General features: G+C 52.1%; 38 non-coding genes across 38 annotated transcripts; all 38 read right to left on the reverse strand.

The window, feature by feature from the left end:
- Positions 1-203: 203 nt before the first annotated feature.
- On the reverse strand, positions 204-285 carry Trnas-cga (transfer RNA serine (anticodon CGA)). Its single transcript has one exon. It is a non-coding gene; the product is annotated as a tRNA-Ser (tRNA).
- A 565-nt stretch (positions 286-850) lies between these two features.
- Positions 851-932, reverse strand: Trnas-aga (transfer RNA serine (anticodon AGA)). The gene has a single exon. It is a non-coding gene; the product is annotated as a tRNA-Ser (tRNA).
- Positions 933-1609: 677 nt separating this feature from the next.
- On the reverse strand, positions 1610-1691 carry Trnas-cga (transfer RNA serine (anticodon CGA)). The gene has a single exon. It is a non-coding gene; the product is annotated as a tRNA-Ser (tRNA).
- Positions 1692-2256: 565 nt separating this feature from the next.
- On the reverse strand, positions 2257-2338 carry Trnas-aga (transfer RNA serine (anticodon AGA)). The gene has a single exon. It is a non-coding gene; the product is annotated as a tRNA-Ser (tRNA).
- A 677-nt stretch (positions 2339-3015) lies between these two features.
- Positions 3016-3097, reverse strand: Trnas-cga (transfer RNA serine (anticodon CGA)). The gene has a single exon. It is a non-coding gene; the product is annotated as a tRNA-Ser (tRNA).
- Positions 3098-3662: 565 nt separating this feature from the next.
- On the reverse strand, positions 3663-3744 carry Trnas-aga (transfer RNA serine (anticodon AGA)). The gene has a single exon. It is a non-coding gene; the product is annotated as a tRNA-Ser (tRNA).
- A 677-nt stretch (positions 3745-4421) lies between these two features.
- Positions 4422-4503, reverse strand: Trnas-cga (transfer RNA serine (anticodon CGA)). Its single transcript has one exon. It is a non-coding gene; the product is annotated as a tRNA-Ser (tRNA).
- Positions 4504-5068: 565 nt separating this feature from the next.
- On the reverse strand, positions 5069-5150 carry Trnas-aga (transfer RNA serine (anticodon AGA)). The gene has a single exon. It is a non-coding gene; the product is annotated as a tRNA-Ser (tRNA).
- A 666-nt stretch (positions 5151-5816) lies between these two features.
- Positions 5817-5898, reverse strand: Trnas-cga (transfer RNA serine (anticodon CGA)). Its single transcript has one exon. It is a non-coding gene; the product is annotated as a tRNA-Ser (tRNA).
- A 565-nt stretch (positions 5899-6463) lies between these two features.
- Trnas-aga (transfer RNA serine (anticodon AGA)) lies at positions 6464-6545 on the reverse strand. Its single transcript has one exon. It is a non-coding gene; the product is annotated as a tRNA-Ser (tRNA).
- Positions 6546-7222: 677 nt separating this feature from the next.
- On the reverse strand, positions 7223-7304 carry Trnas-cga (transfer RNA serine (anticodon CGA)). Its single transcript has one exon. It is a non-coding gene; the product is annotated as a tRNA-Ser (tRNA).
- A 565-nt stretch (positions 7305-7869) lies between these two features.
- On the reverse strand, positions 7870-7951 carry Trnas-aga (transfer RNA serine (anticodon AGA)). The gene has a single exon. It is a non-coding gene; the product is annotated as a tRNA-Ser (tRNA).
- A 677-nt stretch (positions 7952-8628) lies between these two features.
- Positions 8629-8710, reverse strand: Trnas-cga (transfer RNA serine (anticodon CGA)). Its single transcript has one exon. It is a non-coding gene; the product is annotated as a tRNA-Ser (tRNA).
- Positions 8711-9275: 565 nt separating this feature from the next.
- Trnas-aga (transfer RNA serine (anticodon AGA)) lies at positions 9276-9357 on the reverse strand. Its single transcript has one exon. It is a non-coding gene; the product is annotated as a tRNA-Ser (tRNA).
- A 677-nt stretch (positions 9358-10034) lies between these two features.
- Positions 10035-10116, reverse strand: Trnas-cga (transfer RNA serine (anticodon CGA)). Its single transcript has one exon. It is a non-coding gene; the product is annotated as a tRNA-Ser (tRNA).
- Positions 10117-10681: 565 nt separating this feature from the next.
- Positions 10682-10763, reverse strand: Trnas-aga (transfer RNA serine (anticodon AGA)). Its single transcript has one exon. It is a non-coding gene; the product is annotated as a tRNA-Ser (tRNA).
- Positions 10764-11440: 677 nt separating this feature from the next.
- Trnas-cga (transfer RNA serine (anticodon CGA)) lies at positions 11441-11522 on the reverse strand. Its single transcript has one exon. It is a non-coding gene; the product is annotated as a tRNA-Ser (tRNA).
- A 565-nt stretch (positions 11523-12087) lies between these two features.
- Positions 12088-12169, reverse strand: Trnas-aga (transfer RNA serine (anticodon AGA)). The gene has a single exon. It is a non-coding gene; the product is annotated as a tRNA-Ser (tRNA).
- A 677-nt stretch (positions 12170-12846) lies between these two features.
- On the reverse strand, positions 12847-12928 carry Trnas-cga (transfer RNA serine (anticodon CGA)). Its single transcript has one exon. It is a non-coding gene; the product is annotated as a tRNA-Ser (tRNA).
- Positions 12929-13493: 565 nt separating this feature from the next.
- Positions 13494-13575, reverse strand: Trnas-aga (transfer RNA serine (anticodon AGA)). Its single transcript has one exon. It is a non-coding gene; the product is annotated as a tRNA-Ser (tRNA).
- Positions 13576-14252: 677 nt separating this feature from the next.
- Trnas-cga (transfer RNA serine (anticodon CGA)) lies at positions 14253-14334 on the reverse strand. Its single transcript has one exon. It is a non-coding gene; the product is annotated as a tRNA-Ser (tRNA).
- Positions 14335-14899: 565 nt separating this feature from the next.
- Trnas-aga (transfer RNA serine (anticodon AGA)) lies at positions 14900-14981 on the reverse strand. Its single transcript has one exon. It is a non-coding gene; the product is annotated as a tRNA-Ser (tRNA).
- A 677-nt stretch (positions 14982-15658) lies between these two features.
- On the reverse strand, positions 15659-15740 carry Trnas-cga (transfer RNA serine (anticodon CGA)). The gene has a single exon. It is a non-coding gene; the product is annotated as a tRNA-Ser (tRNA).
- Positions 15741-16305: 565 nt separating this feature from the next.
- Positions 16306-16387, reverse strand: Trnas-aga (transfer RNA serine (anticodon AGA)). The gene has a single exon. It is a non-coding gene; the product is annotated as a tRNA-Ser (tRNA).
- A 677-nt stretch (positions 16388-17064) lies between these two features.
- Positions 17065-17146, reverse strand: Trnas-cga (transfer RNA serine (anticodon CGA)). Its single transcript has one exon. It is a non-coding gene; the product is annotated as a tRNA-Ser (tRNA).
- Positions 17147-17711: 565 nt separating this feature from the next.
- On the reverse strand, positions 17712-17793 carry Trnas-aga (transfer RNA serine (anticodon AGA)). Its single transcript has one exon. It is a non-coding gene; the product is annotated as a tRNA-Ser (tRNA).
- A 677-nt stretch (positions 17794-18470) lies between these two features.
- Positions 18471-18552, reverse strand: Trnas-cga (transfer RNA serine (anticodon CGA)). Its single transcript has one exon. It is a non-coding gene; the product is annotated as a tRNA-Ser (tRNA).
- A 565-nt stretch (positions 18553-19117) lies between these two features.
- Positions 19118-19199, reverse strand: Trnas-aga (transfer RNA serine (anticodon AGA)). The gene has a single exon. It is a non-coding gene; the product is annotated as a tRNA-Ser (tRNA).
- A 677-nt stretch (positions 19200-19876) lies between these two features.
- On the reverse strand, positions 19877-19958 carry Trnas-cga (transfer RNA serine (anticodon CGA)). The gene has a single exon. It is a non-coding gene; the product is annotated as a tRNA-Ser (tRNA).
- A 565-nt stretch (positions 19959-20523) lies between these two features.
- Trnas-aga (transfer RNA serine (anticodon AGA)) lies at positions 20524-20605 on the reverse strand. Its single transcript has one exon. It is a non-coding gene; the product is annotated as a tRNA-Ser (tRNA).
- A 677-nt stretch (positions 20606-21282) lies between these two features.
- On the reverse strand, positions 21283-21364 carry Trnas-cga (transfer RNA serine (anticodon CGA)). The gene has a single exon. It is a non-coding gene; the product is annotated as a tRNA-Ser (tRNA).
- A 565-nt stretch (positions 21365-21929) lies between these two features.
- Trnas-aga (transfer RNA serine (anticodon AGA)) lies at positions 21930-22011 on the reverse strand. The gene has a single exon. It is a non-coding gene; the product is annotated as a tRNA-Ser (tRNA).
- A 666-nt stretch (positions 22012-22677) lies between these two features.
- Trnas-cga (transfer RNA serine (anticodon CGA)) lies at positions 22678-22759 on the reverse strand. The gene has a single exon. It is a non-coding gene; the product is annotated as a tRNA-Ser (tRNA).
- A 565-nt stretch (positions 22760-23324) lies between these two features.
- Trnas-aga (transfer RNA serine (anticodon AGA)) lies at positions 23325-23406 on the reverse strand. Its single transcript has one exon. It is a non-coding gene; the product is annotated as a tRNA-Ser (tRNA).
- A 666-nt stretch (positions 23407-24072) lies between these two features.
- Trnas-cga (transfer RNA serine (anticodon CGA)) lies at positions 24073-24154 on the reverse strand. Its single transcript has one exon. It is a non-coding gene; the product is annotated as a tRNA-Ser (tRNA).
- Positions 24155-24719: 565 nt separating this feature from the next.
- Positions 24720-24801, reverse strand: Trnas-aga (transfer RNA serine (anticodon AGA)). Its single transcript has one exon. It is a non-coding gene; the product is annotated as a tRNA-Ser (tRNA).
- Positions 24802-25467: 666 nt separating this feature from the next.
- Trnas-cga (transfer RNA serine (anticodon CGA)) lies at positions 25468-25549 on the reverse strand. The gene has a single exon. It is a non-coding gene; the product is annotated as a tRNA-Ser (tRNA).
- Positions 25550-26114: 565 nt separating this feature from the next.
- Positions 26115-26196, reverse strand: Trnas-aga (transfer RNA serine (anticodon AGA)). Its single transcript has one exon. It is a non-coding gene; the product is annotated as a tRNA-Ser (tRNA).
- Positions 26197-26829: the final 633 nt, after the last annotated feature.

Genomic DNA, 26829 nt, shown 5'->3' on the forward strand with positions numbered 1-26829 from the left:
TTTCAAGCACGTCTGCGTACTCACGAACACGGCGACGGCGCGAGAAAATGACGGGGGTGCGCTCGTGGGCCTGCGACGGTTTTCTGCATTACTAGCTTCCGTGCGAGGTGAACCGATAGCCACAGGAAGCAGGGGCCGCCGCGAAAATCAGTATTCTTAAACATGCGTGCGAAAATTTGTGCTCGTTTGTACGCAAAATCGCACGCAGCCGGTAGGATTCGAACCTACGCTCCCAGAGGCAATCTGATTTCGAGTCAGACGCCTTAACCACTCGGCCACGACTGCCGGTGGCGCCAGCTCCTCCCGACACATGCAACTGCTGCCGTTTAGAGCACTGCAGTGCCAGGAAACGGCACAGCTGCATTCTTTTCCGTCGTGCTTTCACCGCTACTAGGCGAGCCGCTACCAAAGTATTAAAATTTCCGCCCGCACAGGGACTTGAACCCTGGACCCTCACGTCAAATGCCTTATGCTCTACCGACTGAGCTATCCGGGCTCACCTCACGTTACTACACCTCCCACTATGCTACGGACACATTGCCTCTTGTCCTTTACTGTTGGGCAATCGTTGCATGGAGCTGTTACTAATTAAGCGTCCTCTGAAATGCTGTCTACAAACGCATCACGCTAGGCTCGTAACAGACTATCGAAGAAAACTGACACACGATGTAAAATCAAATTGCAGCAGTTTTTACGTCTCATACGTTGAAGCAGAGGAGCTACGTGTTTTCTCGACACTCACTGGGCGATTGGAAAATTCACAAGCGTCTCGAATGCAATGTTTCCCACGTATTCGCTCATTTCACGGTTCCGTTGGAGATGCTCTTCACCTCTTGACACAAAAATGAAACGCAGTCGGTAGGACTCGAACCTACGCTCCCAGAGGGAATCTGATTTCTAGTCAGACGCCTTAACCACTCGGCCACGACTGCCGGTCACACAAGCGTCTGCCGACAAGTGAAAACGGCTCCTTTTAAAGCAACCTGACGGCAGAAAACGACATGGCCTCACTCGTTTCAGTAGTGCTTCCGTGGCCAGCGCAGTAGCCGTTACGACAGTGTATTAATTTTCGCCCGGACAGGGGCTTGAACGCGGGACCTTTTGGTTGAAGGCATAGTGCTCTGCCGACTCAGCTACCCTGTCCGCCTGCCAAGGATTATGGTACAGCTGCAATGTGTGGCAGTGATTCGCGTGTCGTAATTACTGGCTTGTGGCTCCAATGGCGACTTCACCGACTTCCCACTGACGCACCGCTGACGCTAGTTTTCTCTCGTCTTAAACGATGGACGTACTTTCAAGCAGCTGCGAGATCTTACGAAAAGAAACGCTGCACCACTGCCTGTGCCGCACTCGAATGACTCAATTGCGATTCTTAAAAAGAAATGAATGCTCGCTCTGTCCAACACTTTCAAGCACGTCTGCGTACTCACGAACACGGCGACGGCGCGAGAAAATGACGGGGGTGCGCTCGTGGGCCTGCGACGGTTTTCTGCATTACTAGCTTCCGTGCGAGGTGAACCGATAGCCACAGGAAGCAGGGGCCGCCGCGAAAATCAGTATTCTTAAACATGCGTGCGAAAATTTGTGCTCGTTTGTACGCAAAATCGCACGCAGCCGGTAGGATTCGAACCTACGCTCCCAGAGGCAATCTGATTTCGAGTCAGACGCCTTAACCACTCGGCCACGACTGCCGGTGGCGCCAGCTCCTCCCGACACATGCAACTGCTGCCGTTTAGAGCACTGCAGTGCCAGGAAACGGCACAGCTGCATTCTTTTCCGTCGTGCTTTCACCGCTACTAGGCGAGCCGCTACCAAAGTATTAAAATTTCCGCCCGCACAGGGACTTGAACCCTGGACCCTCACGTCAAATGCCTTATGCTCTACCGACTGAGCTATCCGGGCTCACCTCACGTTACTACACCTCCCACTATGCTACGGACACATTGCCTCTTGTCCTTTACTGTTGGGCAATCGTTGCATGGAGCTGTTACTAATTAAGCGTCCTCTGAAATGCTGTCTACAAACGCATCACGCTAGGCTCGTAACAGACTATCGAAGAAAACTGACACACGATGTAAAATCAAATTGCAGCAGTTTTTACGTCTCATACGTTGAAGCAGAGGAGCTACGTGTTTTCTCGACACTCACTGGGCGATTGGAAAATTCACAAGCGTCTCGAATGCAATGTTTCCCACGTATTCGCTCATTTCACGGTTCCGTTGGAGATGCTCTTCACCTCTTGACACAAAAATGAAACGCAGTCGGTAGGACTCGAACCTACGCTCCCAGAGGGAATCTGATTTCTAGTCAGACGCCTTAACCACTCGGCCACGACTGCCGGTCACACAAGCGTCTGCCGACAAGTGAAAACGGCTCCTTTTAAAGCAACCTGACGGCAGAAAACGACATGGCCTCACTCGTTTCAGTAGTGCTTCCGTGGCCAGCGCAGTAGCCGTTACGACAGTGTATTAATTTTCGCCCGGACAGGGGCTTGAACGCGGGACCTTTTGGTTGAAGGCATAGTGCTCTGCCGACTCAGCTACCCTGTCCGCCTGCCAAGGATTATGGTACAGCTGCAATGTGTGGCAGTGATTCGCGTGTCGTAATTACTGGCTTGTGGCTCCAATGGCGACTTCACCGACTTCCCACTGACGCACCGCTGACGCTAGTTTTCTCTCGTCTTAAACGATGGACGTACTTTCAAGCAGCTGCGAGATCTTACGAAAAGAAACGCTGCACCACTGCCTGTGCCGCACTCGAATGACTCAATTGCGATTCTTAAAAAGAAATGAATGCTCGCTCTGTCCAACACTTTCAAGCACGTCTGCGTACTCACGAACACGGCGACGGCGCGAGAAAATGACGGGGGTGCGCTCGTGGGCCTGCGACGGTTTTCTGCATTACTAGCTTCCGTGCGAGGTGAACCGATAGCCACAGGAAGCAGGGGCCGCCGCGAAAATCAGTATTCTTAAACATGCGTGCGAAAATTTGTGCTCGTTTGTACGCAAAATCGCACGCAGCCGGTAGGATTCGAACCTACGCTCCCAGAGGCAATCTGATTTCGAGTCAGACGCCTTAACCACTCGGCCACGACTGCCGGTGGCGCCAGCTCCTCCCGACACATGCAACTGCTGCCGTTTAGAGCACTGCAGTGCCAGGAAACGGCACAGCTGCATTCTTTTCCGTCGTGCTTTCACCGCTACTAGGCGAGCCGCTACCAAAGTATTAAAATTTCCGCCCGCACAGGGACTTGAACCCTGGACCCTCACGTCAAATGCCTTATGCTCTACCGACTGAGCTATCCGGGCTCACCTCACGTTACTACACCTCCCACTATGCTACGGACACATTGCCTCTTGTCCTTTACTGTTGGGCAATCGTTGCATGGAGCTGTTACTAATTAAGCGTCCTCTGAAATGCTGTCTACAAACGCATCACGCTAGGCTCGTAACAGACTATCGAAGAAAACTGACACACGATGTAAAATCAAATTGCAGCAGTTTTTACGTCTCATACGTTGAAGCAGAGGAGCTACGTGTTTTCTCGACACTCACTGGGCGATTGGAAAATTCACAAGCGTCTCGAATGCAATGTTTCCCACGTATTCGCTCATTTCACGGTTCCGTTGGAGATGCTCTTCACCTCTTGACACAAAAATGAAACGCAGTCGGTAGGACTCGAACCTACGCTCCCAGAGGGAATCTGATTTCTAGTCAGACGCCTTAACCACTCGGCCACGACTGCCGGTCACACAAGCGTCTGCCGACAAGTGAAAACGGCTCCTTTTAAAGCAACCTGACGGCAGAAAACGACATGGCCTCACTCGTTTCAGTAGTGCTTCCGTGGCCAGCGCAGTAGCCGTTACGACAGTGTATTAATTTTCGCCCGGACAGGGGCTTGAACGCGGGACCTTTTGGTTGAAGGCATAGTGCTCTGCCGACTCAGCTACCCTGTCCGCCTGCCAAGGATTATGGTACAGCTGCAATGTGTGGCAGTGATTCGCGTGTCGTAATTACTGGCTTGTGGCTCCAATGGCGACTTCACCGACTTCCCACTGACGCACCGCTGACGCTAGTTTTCTCTCGTCTTAAACGATGGACGTACTTTCAAGCAGCTGCGAGATCTTACGAAAAGAAACGCTGCACCACTGCCTGTGCCGCACTCGAATGACTCAATTGCGATTCTTAAAAAGAAATGAATGCTCGCTCTGTCCAACACTTTCAAGCACGTCTGCGTACTCACGAACACGGCGACGGCGCGAGAAAATGACGGGGGTGCGCTCGTGGGCCTGCGACGGTTTTCTGCATTACTAGCTTCCGTGCGAGGTGAACCGATAGCCACAGGAAGCAGGGGCCGCCGCGAAAATCAGTATTCTTAAACATGCGTGCGAAAATTTGTGCTCGTTTGTACGCAAAATCGCACGCAGCCGGTAGGATTCGAACCTACGCTCCCAGAGGCAATCTGATTTCGAGTCAGACGCCTTAACCACTCGGCCACGACTGCCGGTGGCGCCAGCTCCTCCCGACACATGCAACTGCTGCCGTTTAGAGCACTGCAGTGCCAGGAAACGGCACAGCTGCATTCTTTTCCGTCGTGCTTTCACCGCTACTAGGCGAGCCGCTACCAAAGTATTAAAATTTCCGCCCGCACAGGGACTTGAACCCTGGACCCTCACGTCAAATGCCTTATGCTCTACCGACTGAGCTATCCGGGCTCACCTCACGTTACTACACCTCCCACTATGCTACGGACACATTGCCTCTTGTCCTTTACTGTTGGGCAATCGTTGCATGGAGCTGTTACTAATTAAGCGTCCTCTGAAATGCTGTCTACAAACGCATCACGCTAGGCTCGTAACAGACTATCGAAGAAAACTGACACACGATGTAAAATCAAATTGCAGCAGTTTTTACGTCTCATACGTTGAAGCAGAGGAGCTACGTGTTTTCTCGACACTCACTGGGCGATTGGAAAATTCACAAGCGTCTCGAATGCAATGTTTCCCACGTATTCGCTCATTTCACGGTTCCGTTGGAGATGCTCTTCACCTCTTGACACAAAAATGAAACGCAGTCGGTAGGACTCGAACCTACGCTCCCAGAGGGAATCTGATTTCTAGTCAGACGCCTTAACCACTCGGCCACGACTGCCGGTCACACAAGCGTCTGCCGACAAGTGAAAACGGCTCCTTTTAAAGCAACCTGACGGCAGAAAACGACATGGCCTCACTCGTTTCAGTAGTGCTTCCGTGGCCAGCGCAGTAGCCGTTACGACAGTGTATTAATTTTCGCCCGGACAGGGGCTTGAACGCGGGACCTTTTGGTTGAAGGCATAGTGCTCTGCCGACTCAGCTACCCTGTCCGCCTGCCAAGGATTATGGTACAGCTGCAATGTGTGGCAGTGATTCGCGTGTCGTAATTACTGGCTTGTGGCTCCAATGGCGACTTCACCGACTTCCCGCTGACGCTAGTTTTCTCTCGTCTTAAACGATGGACGTACTTTCAAGCAGCTGCGAGATCTTACGAAAAGAAACGCTGCACCACTGCCTGTGCCGCACTCGAATGACTCAATTGCGATTCTTAAAAAGAAATGAATGCTCGCTCTGTCCAACACTTTCAAGCACGTCTGCGTACTCACGAACACGGCGACGGCGCGAGAAAATGACGGGGGTGCGCTCGTGGGCCTGCGACGGTTTTCTGCATTACTAGCTTCCGTGCGAGGTGAACCGATAGCCACAGGAAGCAGGGGCCGCCGCGAAAATCAGTATTCTTAAACATGCGTGCGAAAATTTGTGCTCGTTTGTACGCAAAATCGCACGCAGCCGGTAGGATTCGAACCTACGCTCCCAGAGGCAATCTGATTTCGAGTCAGACGCCTTAACCACTCGGCCACGACTGCCGGTGGCGCCAGCTCCTCCCGACACATGCAACTGCTGCCGTTTAGAGCACTGCAGTGCCAGGAAACGGCACAGCTGCATTCTTTTCCGTCGTGCTTTCACCGCTACTAGGCGAGCCGCTACCAAAGTATTAAAATTTCCGCCCGCACAGGGACTTGAACCCTGGACCCTCACGTCAAATGCCTTATGCTCTACCGACTGAGCTATCCGGGCTCACCTCACGTTACTACACCTCCCACTATGCTACGGACACATTGCCTCTTGTCCTTTACTGTTGGGCAATCGTTGCATGGAGCTGTTACTAATTAAGCGTCCTCTGAAATGCTGTCTACAAACGCATCACGCTAGGCTCGTAACAGACTATCGAAGAAAACTGACACACGATGTAAAATCAAATTGCAGCAGTTTTTACGTCTCATACGTTGAAGCAGAGGAGCTACGTGTTTTCTCGACACTCACTGGGCGATTGGAAAATTCACAAGCGTCTCGAATGCAATGTTTCCCACGTATTCGCTCATTTCACGGTTCCGTTGGAGATGCTCTTCACCTCTTGACACAAAAATGAAACGCAGTCGGTAGGACTCGAACCTACGCTCCCAGAGGGAATCTGATTTCTAGTCAGACGCCTTAACCACTCGGCCACGACTGCCGGTCACACAAGCGTCTGCCGACAAGTGAAAACGGCTCCTTTTAAAGCAACCTGACGGCAGAAAACGACATGGCCTCACTCGTTTCAGTAGTGCTTCCGTGGCCAGCGCAGTAGCCGTTACGACAGTGTATTAATTTTCGCCCGGACAGGGGCTTGAACGCGGGACCTTTTGGTTGAAGGCATAGTGCTCTGCCGACTCAGCTACCCTGTCCGCCTGCCAAGGATTATGGTACAGCTGCAATGTGTGGCAGTGATTCGCGTGTCGTAATTACTGGCTTGTGGCTCCAATGGCGACTTCACCGACTTCCCACTGACGCACCGCTGACGCTAGTTTTCTCTCGTCTTAAACGATGGACGTACTTTCAAGCAGCTGCGAGATCTTACGAAAAGAAACGCTGCACCACTGCCTGTGCCGCACTCGAATGACTCAATTGCGATTCTTAAAAAGAAATGAATGCTCGCTCTGTCCAACACTTTCAAGCACGTCTGCGTACTCACGAACACGGCGACGGCGCGAGAAAATGACGGGGGTGCGCTCGTGGGCCTGCGACGGTTTTCTGCATTACTAGCTTCCGTGCGAGGTGAACCGATAGCCACAGGAAGCAGGGGCCGCCGCGAAAATCAGTATTCTTAAACATGCGTGCGAAAATTTGTGCTCGTTTGTACGCAAAATCGCACGCAGCCGGTAGGATTCGAACCTACGCTCCCAGAGGCAATCTGATTTCGAGTCAGACGCCTTAACCACTCGGCCACGACTGCCGGTGGCGCCAGCTCCTCCCGACACATGCAACTGCTGCCGTTTAGAGCACTGCAGTGCCAGGAAACGGCACAGCTGCATTCTTTTCCGTCGTGCTTTCACCGCTACTAGGCGAGCCGCTACCAAAGTATTAAAATTTCCGCCCGCACAGGGACTTGAACCCTGGACCCTCACGTCAAATGCCTTATGCTCTACCGACTGAGCTATCCGGGCTCACCTCACGTTACTACACCTCCCACTATGCTACGGACACATTGCCTCTTGTCCTTTACTGTTGGGCAATCGTTGCATGGAGCTGTTACTAATTAAGCGTCCTCTGAAATGCTGTCTACAAACGCATCACGCTAGGCTCGTAACAGACTATCGAAGAAAACTGACACACGATGTAAAATCAAATTGCAGCAGTTTTTACGTCTCATACGTTGAAGCAGAGGAGCTACGTGTTTTCTCGACACTCACTGGGCGATTGGAAAATTCACAAGCGTCTCGAATGCAATGTTTCCCACGTATTCGCTCATTTCACGGTTCCGTTGGAGATGCTCTTCACCTCTTGACACAAAAATGAAACGCAGTCGGTAGGACTCGAACCTACGCTCCCAGAGGGAATCTGATTTCTAGTCAGACGCCTTAACCACTCGGCCACGACTGCCGGTCACACAAGCGTCTGCCGACAAGTGAAAACGGCTCCTTTTAAAGCAACCTGACGGCAGAAAACGACATGGCCTCACTCGTTTCAGTAGTGCTTCCGTGGCCAGCGCAGTAGCCGTTACGACAGTGTATTAATTTTCGCCCGGACAGGGGCTTGAACGCGGGACCTTTTGGTTGAAGGCATAGTGCTCTGCCGACTCAGCTACCCTGTCCGCCTGCCAAGGATTATGGTACAGCTGCAATGTGTGGCAGTGATTCGCGTGTCGTAATTACTGGCTTGTGGCTCCAATGGCGACTTCACCGACTTCCCACTGACGCACCGCTGACGCTAGTTTTCTCTCGTCTTAAACGATGGACGTACTTTCAAGCAGCTGCGAGATCTTACGAAAAGAAACGCTGCACCACTGCCTGTGCCGCACTCGAATGACTCAATTGCGATTCTTAAAAAGAAATGAATGCTCGCTCTGTCCAACACTTTCAAGCACGTCTGCGTACTCACGAACACGGCGACGGCGCGAGAAAATGACGGGGGTGCGCTCGTGGGCCTGCGACGGTTTTCTGCATTACTAGCTTCCGTGCGAGGTGAACCGATAGCCACAGGAAGCAGGGGCCGCCGCGAAAATCAGTATTCTTAAACATGCGTGCGAAAATTTGTGCTCGTTTGTACGCAAAATCGCACGCAGCCGGTAGGATTCGAACCTACGCTCCCAGAGGCAATCTGATTTCGAGTCAGACGCCTTAACCACTCGGCCACGACTGCCGGTGGCGCCAGCTCCTCCCGACACATGCAACTGCTGCCGTTTAGAGCACTGCAGTGCCAGGAAACGGCACAGCTGCATTCTTTTCCGTCGTGCTTTCACCGCTACTAGGCGAGCCGCTACCAAAGTATTAAAATTTCCGCCCGCACAGGGACTTGAACCCTGGACCCTCACGTCAAATGCCTTATGCTCTACCGACTGAGCTATCCGGGCTCACCTCACGTTACTACACCTCCCACTATGCTACGGACACATTGCCTCTTGTCCTTTACTGTTGGGCAATCGTTGCATGGAGCTGTTACTAATTAAGCGTCCTCTGAAATGCTGTCTACAAACGCATCACGCTAGGCTCGTAACAGACTATCGAAGAAAACTGACACACGATGTAAAATCAAATTGCAGCAGTTTTTACGTCTCATACGTTGAAGCAGAGGAGCTACGTGTTTTCTCGACACTCACTGGGCGATTGGAAAATTCACAAGCGTCTCGAATGCAATGTTTCCCACGTATTCGCTCATTTCACGGTTCCGTTGGAGATGCTCTTCACCTCTTGACACAAAAATGAAACGCAGTCGGTAGGACTCGAACCTACGCTCCCAGAGGGAATCTGATTTCTAGTCAGACGCCTTAACCACTCGGCCACGACTGCCGGTCACACAAGCGTCTGCCGACAAGTGAAAACGGCTCCTTTTAAAGCAACCTGACGGCAGAAAACGACATGGCCTCACTCGTTTCAGTAGTGCTTCCGTGGCCAGCGCAGTAGCCGTTACGACAGTGTATTAATTTTCGCCCGGACAGGGGCTTGAACGCGGGACCTTTTGGTTGAAGGCATAGTGCTCTGCCGACTCAGCTACCCTGTCCGCCTGCCAAGGATTATGGTACAGCTGCAATGTGTGGCAGTGATTCGCGTGTCGTAATTACTGGCTTGTGGCTCCAATGGCGACTTCACCGACTTCCCACTGACGCACCGCTGACGCTAGTTTTCTCTCGTCTTAAACGATGGACGTACTTTCAAGCAGCTGCGAGATCTTACGAAAAGAAACGCTGCACCACTGCCTGTGCCGCACTCGAATGACTCAATTGCGATTCTTAAAAAGAAATGAATGCTCGCTCTGTCCAACACTTTCAAGCACGTCTGCGTACTCACGAACACGGCGACGGCGCGAGAAAATGACGGGGGTGCGCTCGTGGGCCTGCGACGGTTTTCTGCATTACTAGCTTCCGTGCGAGGTGAACCGATAGCCACAGGAAGCAGGGGCCGCCGCGAAAATCAGTATTCTTAAACATGCGTGCGAAAATTTGTGCTCGTTTGTACGCAAAATCGCACGCAGCCGGTAGGATTCGAACCTACGCTCCCAGAGGCAATCTGATTTCGAGTCAGACGCCTTAACCACTCGGCCACGACTGCCGGTGGCGCCAGCTCCTCCCGACACATGCAACTGCTGCCGTTTAGAGCACTGCAGTGCCAGGAAACGGCACAGCTGCATTCTTTTCCGTCGTGCTTTCACCGCTACTAGGCGAGCCGCTACCAAAGTATTAAAATTTCCGCCCGCACAGGGACTTGAACCCTGGACCCTCACGTCAAATGCCTTATGCTCTACCGACTGAGCTATCCGGGCTCACCTCACGTTACTACACCTCCCACTATGCTACGGACACATTGCCTCTTGTCCTTTACTGTTGGGCAATCGTTGCATGGAGCTGTTACTAATTAAGCGTCCTCTGAAATGCTGTCTACAAACGCATCACGCTAGGCTCGTAACAGACTATCGAAGAAAACTGACACACGATGTAAAATCAAATTGCAGCAGTTTTTACGTCTCATACGTTGAAGCAGAGGAGCTACGTGTTTTCTCGACACTCACTGGGCGATTGGAAAATTCACAAGCGTCTCGAATGCAATGTTTCCCACGTATTCGCTCATTTCACGGTTCCGTTGGAGATGCTCTTCACCTCTTGACACAAAAATGAAACGCAGTCGGTAGGACTCGAACCTACGCTCCCAGAGGGAATCTGATTTCTAGTCAGACGCCTTAACCACTCGGCCACGACTGCCGGTCACACAAGCGTCTGCCGACAAGTGAAAACGGCTCCTTTTAAAGCAACCTGACGGCAGAAAACGACATGGCCTCACTCGTTTCAGTAGTGCTTCCGTGGCCAGCGCAGTAGCCGTTACGACAGTGTATTAATTTTCGCCCGGACAGGGGCTTGAACGCGGGACCTTTTGGTTGAAGGCATAGTGCTCTGCCGACTCAGCTACCCTGTCCGCCTGCCAAGGATTATGGTACAGCTGCAATGTGTGGCAGTGATTCGCGTGTCGTAATTACTGGCTTGTGGCTCCAATGGCGACTTCACCGACTTCCCACTGACGCACCGCTGACGCTAGTTTTCTCTCGTCTTAAACGATGGACGTACTTTCAAGCAGCTGCGAGATCTTACGAAAAGAAACGCTGCACCACTGCCTGTGCCGCACTCGAATGACTCAATTGCGATTCTTAAAAAGAAATGAATGCTCGCTCTGTCCAACACTTTCAAGCACGTCTGCGTACTCACGAACACGGCGACGGCGCGAGAAAATGACGGGGGTGCGCTCGTGGGCCTGCGACGGTTTTCTGCATTACTAGCTTCCGTGCGAGGTGAACCGATAGCCACAGGAAGCAGGGGCCGCCGCGAAAATCAGTATTCTTAAACATGCGTGCGAAAATTTGTGCTCGTTTGTACGCAAAATCGCACGCAGCCGGTAGGATTCGAACCTACGCTCCCAGAGGCAATCTGATTTCGAGTCAGACGCCTTAACCACTCGGCCACGACTGCCGGTGGCGCCAGCTCCTCCCGACACATGCAACTGCTGCCGTTTAGAGCACTGCAGTGCCAGGAAACGGCACAGCTGCATTCTTTTCCGTCGTGCTTTCACCGCTACTAGGCGAGCCGCTACCAAAGTATTAAAATTTCCGCCCGCACAGGGACTTGAACCCTGGACCCTCACGTCAAATGCCTTATGCTCTACCGACTGAGCTATCCGGGCTCACCTCACGTTACTACACCTCCCACTATGCTACGGACACATTGCCTCTTGTCCTTTACTGTTGGGCAATCGTTGCATGGAGCTGTTACTAATTAAGCGTCCTCTGAAATGCTGTCTACAAACGCATCACGCTAGGCTCGTAACAGACTATCGAAGAAAACTGACACACGATGTAAAATCAAATTGCAGCAGTTTTTACGTCTCATACGTTGAAGCAGAGGAGCTACGTGTTTTCTCGACACTCACTGGGCGATTGGAAAATTCACAAGCGTCTCGAATGCAATGTTTCCCACGTATTCGCTCATTTCACGGTTCCGTTGGAGATGCTCTTCACCTCTTGACACAAAAATGAAACGCAGTCGGTAGGACTCGAACCTACGCTCCCAGAGGGAATCTGATTTCTAGTCAGACGCCTTAACCACTCGGCCACGACTGCCGGTCACACAAGCGTCTGCCGACAAGTGAAAACGGCTCCTTTTAAAGCAACCTGACGGCAGAAAACGACATGGCCTCACTCGTTTCAGTAGTGCTTCCGTGGCCAGCGCAGTAGCCGTTACGACAGTGTATTAATTTTCGCCCGGACAGGGGCTTGAACGCGGGACCTTTTGGTTGAAGGCATAGTGCTCTGCCGACTCAGCTACCCTGTCCGCCTGCCAAGGATTATGGTACAGCTGCAATGTGTGGCAGTGATTCGCGTGTCGTAATTACTGGCTTGTGGCTCCAATGGCGACTTCACCGACTTCCCACTGACGCACCGCTGACGCTAGTTTTCTCTCGTCTTAAACGATGGACGTACTTTCAAGCAGCTGCGAGATCTTACGAAAAGAAACGCTGCACCACTGCCTGTGCCGCACTCGAATGACTCAATTGCGATTCTTAAAAAGAAATGAATGCTCGCTCTGTCCAACACTTTCAAGCACGTCTGCGTACTCACGAACACGGCGACGGCGCGAGAAAATGACGGGGGTGCGCTCGTGGGCCTGCGACGGTTTTCTGCATTACTAGCTTCCGTGCGAGGTGAACCGATAGCCACAGGAAGCAGGGGCCGCCGCGAAAATCAGTATTCTTAAACATGCGTGCGAAAATTTGTGCTCGTTTGTACGCAAAATCGCACGCAGCCGGTAGGATTCGAACCTACGCTCCCAGAGGCAATCTGATTTCGAGTCAGACGCCTTAACCACTCGGCCACGACTGCCGGTGGCGCCAGCTCCTCCCGACACATGCAACTGCTGCCGTTTAGAGCACTGCAGTGCCAGGAAACGGCACAGCTGCATTCTTTTCCGTCGTGCTTTCACCGCTACTAGGCGAGCCGCTACCAAAGTATTAAAATTTCCGCCCGCACAGGGACTTGAACCCTGGACCCTCACGTCAAATGCCTTATGCTCTACCGACTGAGCTATCCGGGCTCACCTCACGTTACTACACCTCCCACTATGCTACGGACACATTGCCTCTTGTCCTTTACTGTTGGGCAATCGTTGCATGGAGCTGTTACTAATTAAGCGTCCTCTGAAATGCTGTCTACAAACGCATCACGCTAGGCTCGTAACAGACTATCGAAGAAAACTGACACACGATGTAAAATCAAATTGCAGCAGTTTTTACGTCTCATACGTTGAAGCAGAGGAGCTACGTGTTTTCTCGACACTCACTGGGCGATTGGAAAATTCACAAGCGTCTCGAACGCAATGTTTCCCACGTATTCGCTCATTTCACGGTTCCGTTGGAGATGCTCTTCACCTCTTGACACAAAAATGAAACGCAGTCGGTAGGACTCGAACCTACGCTCCCAGAGGGAATCTGATTTCTAGTCAGACGCCTTAACCACTCGGCCACGACTGCCGGTCACACAAGCGTCTGCCGACAAGTGAAAACGGCTCCTTTTAAAGCAACCTGACGGCAGAAAACGACATGGCCTCACTCGTTTCAGTAGTGCTTCCGTGGCCAGCGCAGTAGCCGTTACGACAGTGTATTAATTTTCGCCCGGACAGGGGCTTGAACGCGGGACCTTTTGGTTGAAGGCATAGTGCTCTGCCGACTCAGCTACCCTGTCCGCCTGCCAAGGATTATGGTACAGCTGCAATGTGTGGCAGTGATTCGCGTGTCGTAATTACTGGCTTGTGGCTCCAATGGCGACTTCACCGACTTCCCACTGACGCACCGCTGACGCTAGTTTTCTCTCGTCTTAAACGATGGACGTACTTTCAAGCAGCTGCGAGATCTTACGAAAAGAAACGCTGCACCACTGCCTGTGCCGCACTCGAATGACTCAATTGCGATTCTTAAAAAGAAATGAATGCTCGCTCTGTCCAACACTTTCAAGCACGTCTGCGTACTCACGAACACGGCGACGGCGCGAGAAAATGACGGGGGTGCGCTCGTGGGCCTGCGACGGTTTTCTGCATTACTAGCTTCCGTGCGAGGTGAACCGATAGCCACAGGAAGCAGGGGCCGCCGCGAAAATCAGTATTCTTAAACATGCGTGCGAAAATTTGTGCTCGTTTGTACGCAAAATCGCACGCAGCCGGTAGGATTCGAACCTACGCTCCCAGAGGCAATCTGATTTCGAGTCAGACGCCTTAACCACTCGGCCACGACTGCCGGTGGCGCCAGCTCCTCCCGACACATGCAACTGCTGCCGTTTAGAGCACTGCAGTGCCAGGAAACGGCACAGCTGCATTCTTTTCCGTCGTGCTTTCACCGCTACTAGGCGAGCCGCTACCAAAGTATTAAAATTTCCGCCCGCACAGGGACTTGAACCCTGGACCCTCACGTCAAATGCCTTATGCTCTACCGACTGAGCTATCCGGGCTCACCTCACGTTACTACACCTCCCACTATGCTACGGACACATTGCCTCTTGTCCTTTACTGTTGGGCAATCGTTGCATGGAGCTGTTACTAATTAAGCGTCCTCTGAAATGCTGTCTACAAACGCATCACGCTAGGCTCGTAACAGACTATCGAAGAAAACTGACACACGATGTAAAATCAAATTGCAGCAGTTTTTACGTCTCATACGTTGAAGCAGAGGAGCTACGTGTTTTCTCGACACTCACTGGGCGATTGGAAAATTCACAAGCGTCTCGAACGCAATGTTTCCCACGTATTCGCTCATTTCACGGTTCCGTTGGAGATGCTCTTCACCTCTTGACACAAAAATGAAACGCAGTCGGTAGGACTCGAACCTACGCTCCCAGAGGGAATCTGATTTCTAGTCAGACGCCTTAACCACTCGGCCACGACTGCCGGTCACACAAGCGTCTGCCGACAAGTGAAAACGGCTCCTTTTAAAGCAACCTGACGGCAGAAAACGACATGGCCTCACTCGTTTCAGTAGTGCTTCCGTGGCCAGCGCAGTAGCCGTTACGACAGTGTATTAATTTTCGCCCGGACAGGGGCTTGAACGCGGGACCTTTTGGTTGAAGGCATAGTGCTCTGCCGACTCAGCTACCCTGTCCGCCTGCCAAGGATTATGGTACAGCTGCAATGTGTGGCAGTGATTCGCGTGTCGTAATTACTGGCTTGTGGCTCCAATGGCGACTTCACCGACTTCCCACTGACGCACCGCTGACGCTAGTTTTCTCTCGTCTTAAACGATGGACGTACTTTCAAGCAGCTGCGAGATCTTACGAAAAGAAACGCTGCACCACTGCCTGTGCCGCACTCGAATGACTCAATTGCGATTCTTAAAAAGAAATGAATGCTCGCTCTGTCCAACACTTTCAAGCACGTCTGCGTACTCACGAACACGGCGACGGCGCGAGAAAATGACGGGGGTGCGCTCGTGGGCCTGCGACGGTTTTCTGCATTACTAGCTTCCGTGCGAGGTGAACCGATAGCCACAGGAAGCAGGGGCCGCCGCGAAAATCAGTATTCTTAAACATGCGTGCGAAAATTTGTGCTCGTTTGTACGCAAAATCGCACGCAGCCGGTAGGATTCGAACCTACGCTCCCAGAGGCAATCTGATTTCGAGTCAGACGCCTTAACCACTCGGCCACGACTGCCGGTGGCGCCAGCTCCTCCCGACACATGCAACTGCTGCCGTTTAGAGCACTGCAGTGCCAGGAAACGGCACAGCTGCATTCTTTTCCGTCGTGCTTTCACCGCTACTAGGCGAGCCGCTACCAAAGTATTAAAATTTCCGCCCGCACAGGGACTTGAACCCTGGACCCTCACGTCAAATGCCTTATGCTCTACCGACTGAGCTATCCGGGCTCACCTCACGTTACTACACCTCCCACTATGCTACGGACACATTGCCTCTTGTCCTTTACTGTTGGGCAATCGTTGCATGGAGCTGTTACTAATTAAGCGTCCTCTGAAATGCTGTCTACAAACGCATCACGCTAGGCTCGTAACAGACTATCGAAGAAAACTGACACACGATGTAAAATCAAATTGCAGCAGTTTTTACGTCTCATACGTTGAAGCAGAGGAGCTACGTGTTTTCTCGACACTCACTGGGCGATTGGAAAATTCACAAGCGTCTCGAATGCAATGTTTCCCACGTATTCGCTCATTTCACGGTTCCGTTGGAGATGCTCTTCACCTCTTGACACAAAAATGAAACGCAGTCGGTAGGACTCGAACCTACGCTCCCAGAGGGAATCTGATTTCTAGTCAGACGCCTTAACCACTCGGCCACGACTGCCGGTCACACAAGCGTCTGCCGACAAGTGAAAACGGCTCCTTTTAAAGCAACCTGACGGCAGAAAACGACATGGCCTCACTCGTTTCAGTAGTGCTTCCGTGGCCAGCGCAGTAGCCGTTACGACAGTGTATTAATTTTCGCCCGGACAGGGGCTTGAACGCGGGACCTTTTGGTTGAAGGCATAGTGCTCTGCCGACTCAGCTACCCTGTCCGCCTGCCAAGGATTATGGTACAGCTGCAATGTGTGGCAGTGATTCGCGTGTCGTAATTACTGGCTTGTGGCTCCAATGGCGACTTCACCGACTTCCCACTGACGCACCGCTGACGCTAGTTTTCTCTCGTCTTAAACGATGGACGTACTTTCAAGCAGCTGCGAGATCTTACGAAAAGAAACGCTGCACCACTGCCTGTGCCGCACTCGAATGACTCAATTGCGATTCTTAAAAAGAAATGAATGCTCGCTCTGTCCAACACTTTCAAGCACGTCTGCGTACTCACGAACACGGCGACGGCGCGAGAAAATGACGGGGGTGCGCTCGTGGGCCTGCGACGGTTTTCTGCATTACTAGCTTCCGTGCGAGGTGAACCGATAGCCACAGGAAGCAGGGGCCGCCGCGAAAATCAGTATTCTTAAACATGCGTGCGAAAATTTGTGCTCGTTTGTACGCAAAATCGCACGCAGCCGGTAGGATTCGAACCTACGCTCCCAGAGGCAATCTGATTTCGAGTCAGACGCCTTAACCACTCGGCCACGACTGCCGGTGGCGCCAGCTCCTCCCGACACATGCAACTGCTGCCGTTTAGAGCACTGCAGTGCCAGGAAACGGCACAGCTGCATTCTTTTCCGTCGTGCTTTCACCGCTACTAGGCGAGCCGCTACCAAAGTATTAAAATTTCCGCCCGCACAGGGACTTGAACCCTGGACCCTCACGTCAAATGCCTTATGCTCTACCGACTGAGCTATCCGGGCTCACCTCACGTTACTACACCTCCCACTATGCTACGGACACATTGCCTCTTGTCCTTTACTGTTGGGCAATCGTTGCATGGAGCTGTTACTAATTAAGCGTCCTCTGAAATGCTGTCTACAAACGCATCACGCTAGGCTCGTAACAGACTATCGAAGAAAACTGACACACGATGTAAAATCAAATTGCAGCAGTTTTTACGTCTCATACGTTGAAGCAGAGGAGCTACGTGTTTTCTCGACACTCACTGGGCGATTGGAAAATTCACAAGCGTCTCGAACGCAATGTTTCCCACGTATTCGCTCATTTCACGGTTCCGTTGGAGATGCTCTTCACCTCTTGACACAAAAATGAAACGCAGTCGGTAGGACTCGAACCTACGCTCCCAGAGGGAATCTGATTTCTAGTCAGACGCCTTAACCACTCGGCCACGACTGCCGGTCACACAAGCGTCTGCCGACAAGTGAAAACGGCTCCTTTTAAAGCAACCTGACGGCAGAAAACGACATGGCCTCACTCGTTTCAGTAGTGCTTCCGTGGCCAGCGCAGTAGCCGTTACGACAGTGTATTAATTTTCGCCCGGACAGGGGCTTGAACGCGGGACCTTTTGGTTGAAGGCATAGTGCTCTGCCGACTCAGCTACCCTGTCCGCCTGCCAAGGATTATGGTACAGCTGCAATGTGTGGCAGTGATTCGCGTGTCGTAATTACTGGCTTGTGGCTCCAATGGCGACTTCACCGACTTCCCACTGACGCACCGCTGACGCTAGTTTTCTCTCGTCTTAAACGATGGACGTACTTTCAAGCAGCTGCGAGATCTTACGAAAAGAAACGCTGCACCACTGCCTGTGCCGCACTCGAATGACTCAATTGCGATTCTTAAAAAGAAATGAATGCTCGCTCTGTCCAACACTTTCAAGCACGTCTGCGTACTCACGAACACGGCGACGGCGCGAGAAAATGACGGGGGTGCGCTCGTGGGCCTGCGACGGTTTTCTGCATTACTAGCTTCCGTGCGAGGTGAACCGATAGCCACAGGAAGCAGGGGCCGCCGCGAAAATCAGTATTCTTAAACATGCGTGCGAAAATTTGTGCTCGTTTGTACGCAAAATCGCACGCAGCCGGTAGGATTCGAACCTACGCTCCCAGAGGCAATCTGATTTCGAGTCAGACGCCTTAACCACTCGGCCACGACTGCCGGTGGCGCCAGCTCCTCCCGACACATGCAACTGCTGCCGTTTAGAGCACTGCAGTGCCAGGAAACGGCACAGCTGCATTCTTTTCCGTCGTGCTTTCACCGCTACTAGGCGAGCCGCTACCAAAGTATTAAAATTTCCGCCCGCACAGGGACTTGAACCCTGGACCCTCACGTCAAATGCCTTATGCTCTACCGACTGAGCTATCCGGGCTCACCTCACGTTACTACACCTCCCACTATGCTACGGACACATTGCCTCTTGTCCTTTACTGTTGGGCAATCGTTGCATGGAGCTGTTACTAATTAAGCGTCCTCTGAAATGCTGTCTACAAACGCATCACGCTAGGCTCGTAACAGACTATCGAAGAAAACTGACACACGATGTAAAATCAAATTGCAGCAGTTTTTACGTCTCATACGTTGAAGCAGAGGAGCTACGTGTTTTCTCGACACTCACTGGGCGATTGGAAAATTCACAAGCGTCTCGAATGCAATGTTTCCCACGTATTCGCTCATTTCACGGTTCCGTTGGAGATGCTCTTCACCTCTTGACACAAAAATGAAACGCAGTCGGTAGGACTCGAACCTACGCTCCCAGAGGGAATCTGATTTCTAGTCAGACGCCTTAACCACTCGGCCACGACTGCCGGTCACACAAGCGTCTGCCGACAAGTGAAAACGGCTCCTTTTAAAGCAACCTGACGGCAGAAAACGACATGGCCTCACTCGTTTCAGTAGTGCTTCCGTGGCCAGCGCAGTAGCCGTTACGACAGTGTATTAATTTTCGCCCGGACAGGGGCTTGAACGCGGGACCTTTTGGTTGAAGGCATAGTGCTCTGCCGACTCAGCTACCCTGTCCGCCTGCCAAGGATTATGGTACAGCTGCAATGTGTGGCAGTGATTCGCGTGTCGTAATTACTGGCTTGTGGCTCCAATGGCGACTTCACCGACTTCCCACTGACGCACCGCTGACGCTAGTTTTCTCTCGTCTTAAACGATGGACGTACTTTCAAGCAGCTGCGAGATCTTACGAAAAGAAACGCTGCACCACTGCCTGTGCCGCACTCGAATGACTCAATTGCGATTCTTAAAAAGAAATGAATGCTCGCTCTGTCCAACACTTTCAAGCACGTCTGCGTACTCACGAACACGGCGACGGCGCGAGAAAATGACGGGGGTGCGCTCGTGGGCCTGCGACGGTTTTCTGCATTACTAGCTTCCGTGCGAGGTGAACCGATAGCCACAGGAAGCAGGGGCCGCCGCGAAAATCAGTATTCTTAAACATGCGTGCGAAAATTTGTGCTCGTTTGTACGCAAAATCGCACGCAGCCGGTAGGATTCGAACCTACGCTCCCAGAGGCAATCTGATTTCGAGTCAGACGCCTTAACCACTCGGCCACGACTGCCGGTGGCGCCAGCTCCTCCCGACACATGCAACTGCTGCCGTTTAGAGCACTGCAGTGCCAGGAAACGGCACAGCTGCATTCTTTTCCGTCGTGCTTTCACCGCTACTAGGCGAGCCGCTACCAAAGTATTAAAATTTCCGCCCGCACAGGGACTTGAACCCTGGACCCTCACGTCAAATGCCTTATGCTCTACCGACTGAGCTATCCGGGCTCACCTCACGTTACTACACCTCCCACTATGCTACGGACACATTGCCTCTTGTCCTTTACTGTTGGGCAATCGTTGCATGGAGCTGTTACTAATTAAGCGTCCTCTGAAATGCTGTCTACAAACGCATCACGCTAGGCTCGTAACAGACTATCGAAGAAAACTGACACACGATGTAAAATCAAATTGCAGCAGTTTTTACGTCTCATACGTTGAAGCAGAGGAGCTACGTGTTTTCTCGACACTCACTGGGCGATTGGAAAATTCACAAGCGTCTCGAATGCAATGTTTCCCACGTATTCGCTCATTTCACGGTTCCGTTGGAGATGCTCTTCACCTCTTGACACAAAAATGAAACGCAGTCGGTAGGACTCGAACCTACGCTCCCAGAGGGAATCTGATTTCTAGTCAGACGCCTTAACCACTCGGCCACGACTGCCGGTCACACAAGCGTCTGCCGACAAGTGAAAACGGCTCCTTTTAAAGCAACCTGACGGCAGAAAACGACATGGCCTCACTCGTTTCAGTAGTGCTTCCGTGGCCAGCGCAGTAGCCGTTACGACAGTGTATTAATTTTCGCCCGGACAGGGGCTTGAACGCGGGACCTTTTGGTTGAAGGCATAGTGCTCTGCCGACTCAGCTACCCTGTCCGCCTGCCAAGGATTATGGTACAGCTGCAATGTGTGGCAGTGATTCGCGTGTCGTAATTACTGGCTTGTGGCTCCAATGGCGACTTCACCGACTTCCCACTGACGCACCGCTGACGCTAGTTTTCTCTCGTCTTAAACGATGGACGTACTTTCAAGCAGCTGCGAGATCTTACGAAAAGAAACGCTGCACCACTGCCTGTGCCGCACTCGAATGACTCAATTGCGATTCTTAAAAAGAAATGAATGCTCGCTCTGTCCAACACTTTCAAGCACGTCTGCGTACTCACGAACACGGCGACGGCGCGAGAAAATGACGGGGGTGCGCTCGTGGGCCTGCGACGGTTTTCTGCATTACTAGCTTCCGTGCGAGGTGAACCGATAGCCACAGGAAGCAGGGGCCGCCGCGAAAATCAGTATTCTTAAACATGCGTGCGAAAATTTGTGCTCGTTTGTACGCAAAATCGCACGCAGCCGGTAGGATTCGAACCTACGCTCCCAGAGGCAATCTGATTTCGAGTCAGACGCCTTAACCACTCGGCCACGACTGCCGGTGGCGCCAGCTCCTCCCGACACATGCAACTGCTGCCGTTTAGAGCACTGCAGTGCCAGGAAACGGCACAGCTGCATTCTTTTCCGTCGTGCTTTCACCGCTACTAGGCGAGCCGCTACCAAAGTATTAAAATTTCCGCCCGCACAGGGACTTGAACCCTGGACCCTCACGTCAAATGCCTTATGCTCTACCGACTGAGCTATCCGGGCTCACCTCACGTTACTACACCTCCCACTATGCTACGGACACATTGCCTCTTGTCCTTTACTGTTGGGCAATCGTTGCATGGAGCTGTTACTAATTAAGCGTCCTCTGAAATGCTGTCTACAAACGCATCACGCTAGGCTCGTAACAGACTATCGAAGAAAACTGACACACGATGTAAAATCAAATTGCAGCAGTTTTTACGTCTCATACGTTGAAGCAGAGGAGCTACGTGTTTTCTCGACACTCACTGGGCGATTGGAAAATTCACAAGCGTCTCGAATGCAATGTTTCCCACGTATTCGCTCATTTCACGGTTCCGTTGGAGATGCTCTTCACCTCTTGACACAAAAATGAAACGCAGTCGGTAGGACTCGAACCTACGCTCCCAGAGGGAATCTGATTTCTAGTCAGACGCCTTAACCACTCGGCCACGACTGCCGGTCACACAAGCGTCTGCCGACAAGTGAAAACGGCTCCTTTTAAAGCAACCTGACGGCAGAAAACGACATGGCCTCACTCGTTTCAGTAGTGCTTCCGTGGCCAGCGCAGTAGCCGTTACGACAGTGTATTAATTTTCGCCCGGACAGGGGCTTGAACGCGGGACCTTTTGGTTGAAGGCATAGTGCTCTGCCGACTCAGCTACCCTGTCCGCCTGCCAAGGATTATGGTACAGCTGCAATGTGTGGCAGTGATTCGCGTGTCGTAATTACTGGCTTGTGGCTCCAATGGCGACTTCACCGACTTCCCGCTGACGCTAGTTTTCTCTCGTCTTAAACGATGGACGTACTTTCAAGCAGCTGCGAGATCTTACGAAAAGAAACGCTGCACCACTGCCTGTGCCGCACTCGAATGACTCAATTGCGATTCTTAAAAAGAAATGAATGCTCGCTCTGTCCAACACTTTCAAGCACGTCTGCGTACTCACGAACACGGCGACGGCGCGAGAAAATGACGGGGGTGCGCTCGTGGGCCTGCGACGGTTTTCTGCATTACTAGCTTCCGTGCGAGGTGAACCGATAGCCACAGGAAGCAGGGGCCGCCGCGAAAATCAGTATTCTTAAACATGCGTGCGAAAATTTGTGCTCGTTTGTACGCAAAATCGCACGCAGCCGGTAGGATTCGAACCTACGCTCCCAGAGGCAATCTGATTTCGAGTCAGACGCCTTAACCACTCGGCCACGACTGCCGGTGGCGCCAGCTCCTCCCGACACATGCAACTGCTGCCGTTTAGAGCACTGCAGTGCCAGGAAACGGCACAGCTGCATTCTTTTCCGTCGTGCTTTCACCGCTACTAGGCGAGCCGCTACCAAAGTATTAAAATTTCCGCCCGCACAGGGACTTGAACCCTGGACCCTCACGTCAAATGCCTTATGCTCTACCGACTGAGCTATCCGGGCTCACCTCACGTTACTACACCTCCCACTATGCTACGGACACATTGCCTCTTGTCCTTTACTGTTGGGCAATCGTTGCATGGAGCTGTTACTAATTAAGCGTCCTCTGAAATGCTGTCTACAAACGCATCACGCTAGGCTCGTAACAGACTATCGAAGAAAACTGACACACGATGTAAAATCAAATTGCAGCAGTTTTTACGTCTCATACGTTGAAGCAGAGGAGCTACGTGTTTTCTCGACACTCACTGGGCGATTGGAAAATTCACAAGCGTCTCGAATGCAATGTTTCCCACGTATTCGCTCATTTCACGGTTCCGTTGGAGATGCTCTTCACCTCTTGACACAAAAATGAAACGCAGTCGGTAGGACTCGAACCTACGCTCCCAGAGGGAATCTGATTTCTAGTCAGACGCCTTAACCACTCGGCCACGACTGCCGGTCACACAAGCGTCTGCCGACAAGTGAAAACGGCTCCTTTTAAAGCAACCTGACGGCAGAAAACGACATGGCCTCACTCGTTTCAGTAGTGCTTCCGTGGCCAGCGCAGTAGCCGTTACGACAGTGTATTAATTTTCGCCCGGACAGGGGCTTGAACGCGGGACCTTTTGGTTGAAGGCATAGTGCTCTGCCGACTCAGCTACCCTGTCCGCCTGCCAAGGATTATGGTACAGCTGCAATGTGTGGCAGTGATTCGCGTGTCGTAATTACTGGCTTGTGGCTCCAATGGCGACTTCACCGACTTCCCGCTGACGCTAGTTTTCTCTCGTCTTAAACGATGGACGTACTTTCAAGCAGCTGCGAGATCTTACGAAAAGAAACGCTGCACCACTGCCTGTGCCGCACTCGAATGACTCAATTGCGATTCTTAAAAAGAAATGAATGCTCGCTCTGTCCAACACTTTCAAGCACGTCTGCGTACTCACGAACACGGCGACGGCGCGAGAAAATGACGGGGGTGCGCTCGTGGGCCTGCGACGGTTTTCTGCATTACTAGCTTCCGTGCGAGGTGAACCGATAGCCACAGGAAGCAGGGGCCGCCGCGAAAATCAGTATTCTTAAACATGCGTGCGAAAATTTGTGCTCGTTTGTACGCAAAATCGCACGCAGCCGGTAGGATTCGAACCTACGCTCCCAGAGGCAATCTGATTTCGAGTCAGACGCCTTAACCACTCGGCCACGACTGCCGGTGGCGCCAGCTCCTCCCGACACATGCAACTGCTGCCGTTTAGAGCACTGCAGTGCCAGGAAACGGCACAGCTGCATTCTTTTCCGTCGTGCTTTCACCGCTACTAGGCGAGCCGCTACCAAAGTATTAAAATTTCCGCCCGCACAGGGACTTGAACCCTGGACCCTCACGTCAAATGCCTTATGCTCTACCGACTGAGCTATCCGGGCTCACCTCACGTTACTACACCTCCCACTATGCTACGGACACATTGCCTCTTGTCCTTTACTGTTGGGCAATCGTTGCATGGAGCTGTTACTAATTAAGCGTCCTCTGAAATGCTGTCTACAAACGCATCACGCTAGGCTCGTAACAGACTATCGAAGAAAACTGACACACGATGTAAAATCAAATTGCAGCAGTTTTTACGTCTCATACGTTGAAGCAGAGGAGCTACGTGTTTTCTCGACACTCACTGGGCGATTGGAAAATTCACAAGCGTCTCGAATGCAATGTTTCCCACGTATTCGCTCATTTCACGGTTCCGTTGGAGATGCTCTTCACCTCTTGACACAAAAATGAAACGCAGTCGGTAGGACTCGAACCTACGCTCCCAGAGGGAATCTGATTTCTAGTCAGACGCCTTAACCACTCGGCCACGACTGCCGGTCACACAAGCGTCTGCCGACAAGTGAAAACGGCTCCTTTTAAAGCAACCTGACGGCAGAAAACGACATGGCCTCACTCGTTTCAGTAGTGCTTCCGTGGCCAGCGCAGTAGCCGTTACGACAGTGTATTAATTTTCGCCCGGACAGGGGCTTGAACGCGGGACCTTTTGGTTGAAGGCATAGTGCTCTGCCGACTCAGCTACCCTGTCCGCCTGCCAAGGATTATGGTACAGCTGCAATGTGTGGCAGTGATTCGCGTGTCGTAATTACTGGCTTGTGGCTCCAATGGCGACTTCACCGACTTCCCGCTGACGCTAGTTTTCTCTCGTCTTAAACGATGGACGTACTTTCAAGCAGCTGCGAGATCTTACGAAAAGAAACGCTGCACCACTGCCTGTGCCGCACTCGAATGACTCAATTGCGATTCTTAAAAAGAAATGAATGCTCGCTCTGTCCAACACTTTCAAGCACGTCTGCGTACTCACGAACACGGCGACGGCGCGAGAAAATGACGGGGGTGCGCTCGTGGGCCTGCGACGGTTTTCTGCATTACTAGCTTCCGTGCGAGGTGAACCGATAGCCACAGGAAGCAGGGGCCGCCGCGAAAATCAGTATTCTTAAACATGCGTGCGAAAATTTGTGCTCGTTTGTACGCAAAATCGCACGCAGCCGGTAGGATTCGAACCTACGCTCCCAGAGGCAATCTGATTTCGAGTCAGACGCCTTAACCACTCGGCCACGACTGCCGGTGGCGCCAGCTCCTCCCGACACATGCAACTGCTGCCGTTTAGAGCACTGCAGTGCCAGGAAACGGCACAGCTGCATTCTTTTCCGTCGTGCTTTCACCGCTACTAGGCGAGCCGCTACCAAAGTATTAAAATTTCCGCCCGCACAGGGACTTGAACCCTGGACCCTCACGTCAAATGCCTTATGCTCTACCGACTGAGCTATCCGGGCTCACCTCACGTTACTACACCTCCCACTATGCTACGGACACATTGCCTCTTGTCCTTTACTGTTGGGCAATCGTTGCATGGAGCTGTTACTAATTAAGCGTCCTCTGAAATGCTGTCTACAAACGCATCACGCTAGGCTCGTAACAGACTATCGAAGAAAACTGACACACGATGTAAAATCAAATTGCAGCAGTTTTTACGTCTCATACGTTGAAGCAGAGGAGCTACGTGTTTTCTCGACACTCACTGGGCGATTGGAAAATTCACAAGCGTCTCGAATGCAATGTTTCCCACGTATTCGCTCATTTCACGGTTCCGTTGGAGATGCTCTTCACCTCTTGACACAAAAATGAAACGCAGTCGGTAGGACTCGAACCTACGCTCCCAGAGGGAATCTGATTTCTAGTCAGACGCCTTAACCACTCGGCCACGACTGCCGGTCACACAAGCGTCTGCCGACAAGTGAAAACGGCTCCTTTTAAAGCAACCTGACGGCAGAAAACGACATGGCCTCACTCGTTTCAGTAGTGCTTCCGTGGCCAGCGCAGTAGCCGTTACGACAGTGTATTAATTTTCGCCCGGACAGGGGCTTGAACGCGGGACCTTTTGGTTGAAGGCATAGTGCTCTGCCGACTCAGCTACCCTGTCCGCCTGCCAAGGATTATGGTACAGCTGCAATGTGTGGCAGTGATTCGCGTGTCGTAATTACTGGCTTGTGGCTCCAATGGCGACTTCACCGACTTCCCGCTGACGCTAGTTTTCTCTCGTCTTAAACGATGGACGTACTTTCAAGCAGCTGCGAGATCTTACGAAAAGAAACGCTGCACCACTGCCTGTGCCGCACTCGAATGACTCAATTGCGATTCTTAAAAAGAAATGAATGCTCGCTCTGTCCAACACTTTCAAGCACGTCTGCGTACTCACGAACACGGCGACGGCGCGAGAAAATGACGGGGGTGCGCTCGTGGGCCTGCGACGGTTTTCTGCATTACTAGCTTCCGTGCGAGGTGAACCGATAGCCACAGGAAGCAGGGGCCGCCGCGAAAATCAGTATTCTTAAACATGCGTGC

Source organism: Schistocerca cancellata, unplaced genomic scaffold (assembly GCF_023864275.1).
Source record: "Schistocerca cancellata isolate TAMUIC-IGC-003103 unplaced genomic scaffold, iqSchCanc2.1 HiC_scaffold_40, whole genome shotgun sequence".
NCBI lineage: Eukaryota > Metazoa > Arthropoda > Insecta > Orthoptera > Acrididae > Schistocerca > Schistocerca cancellata.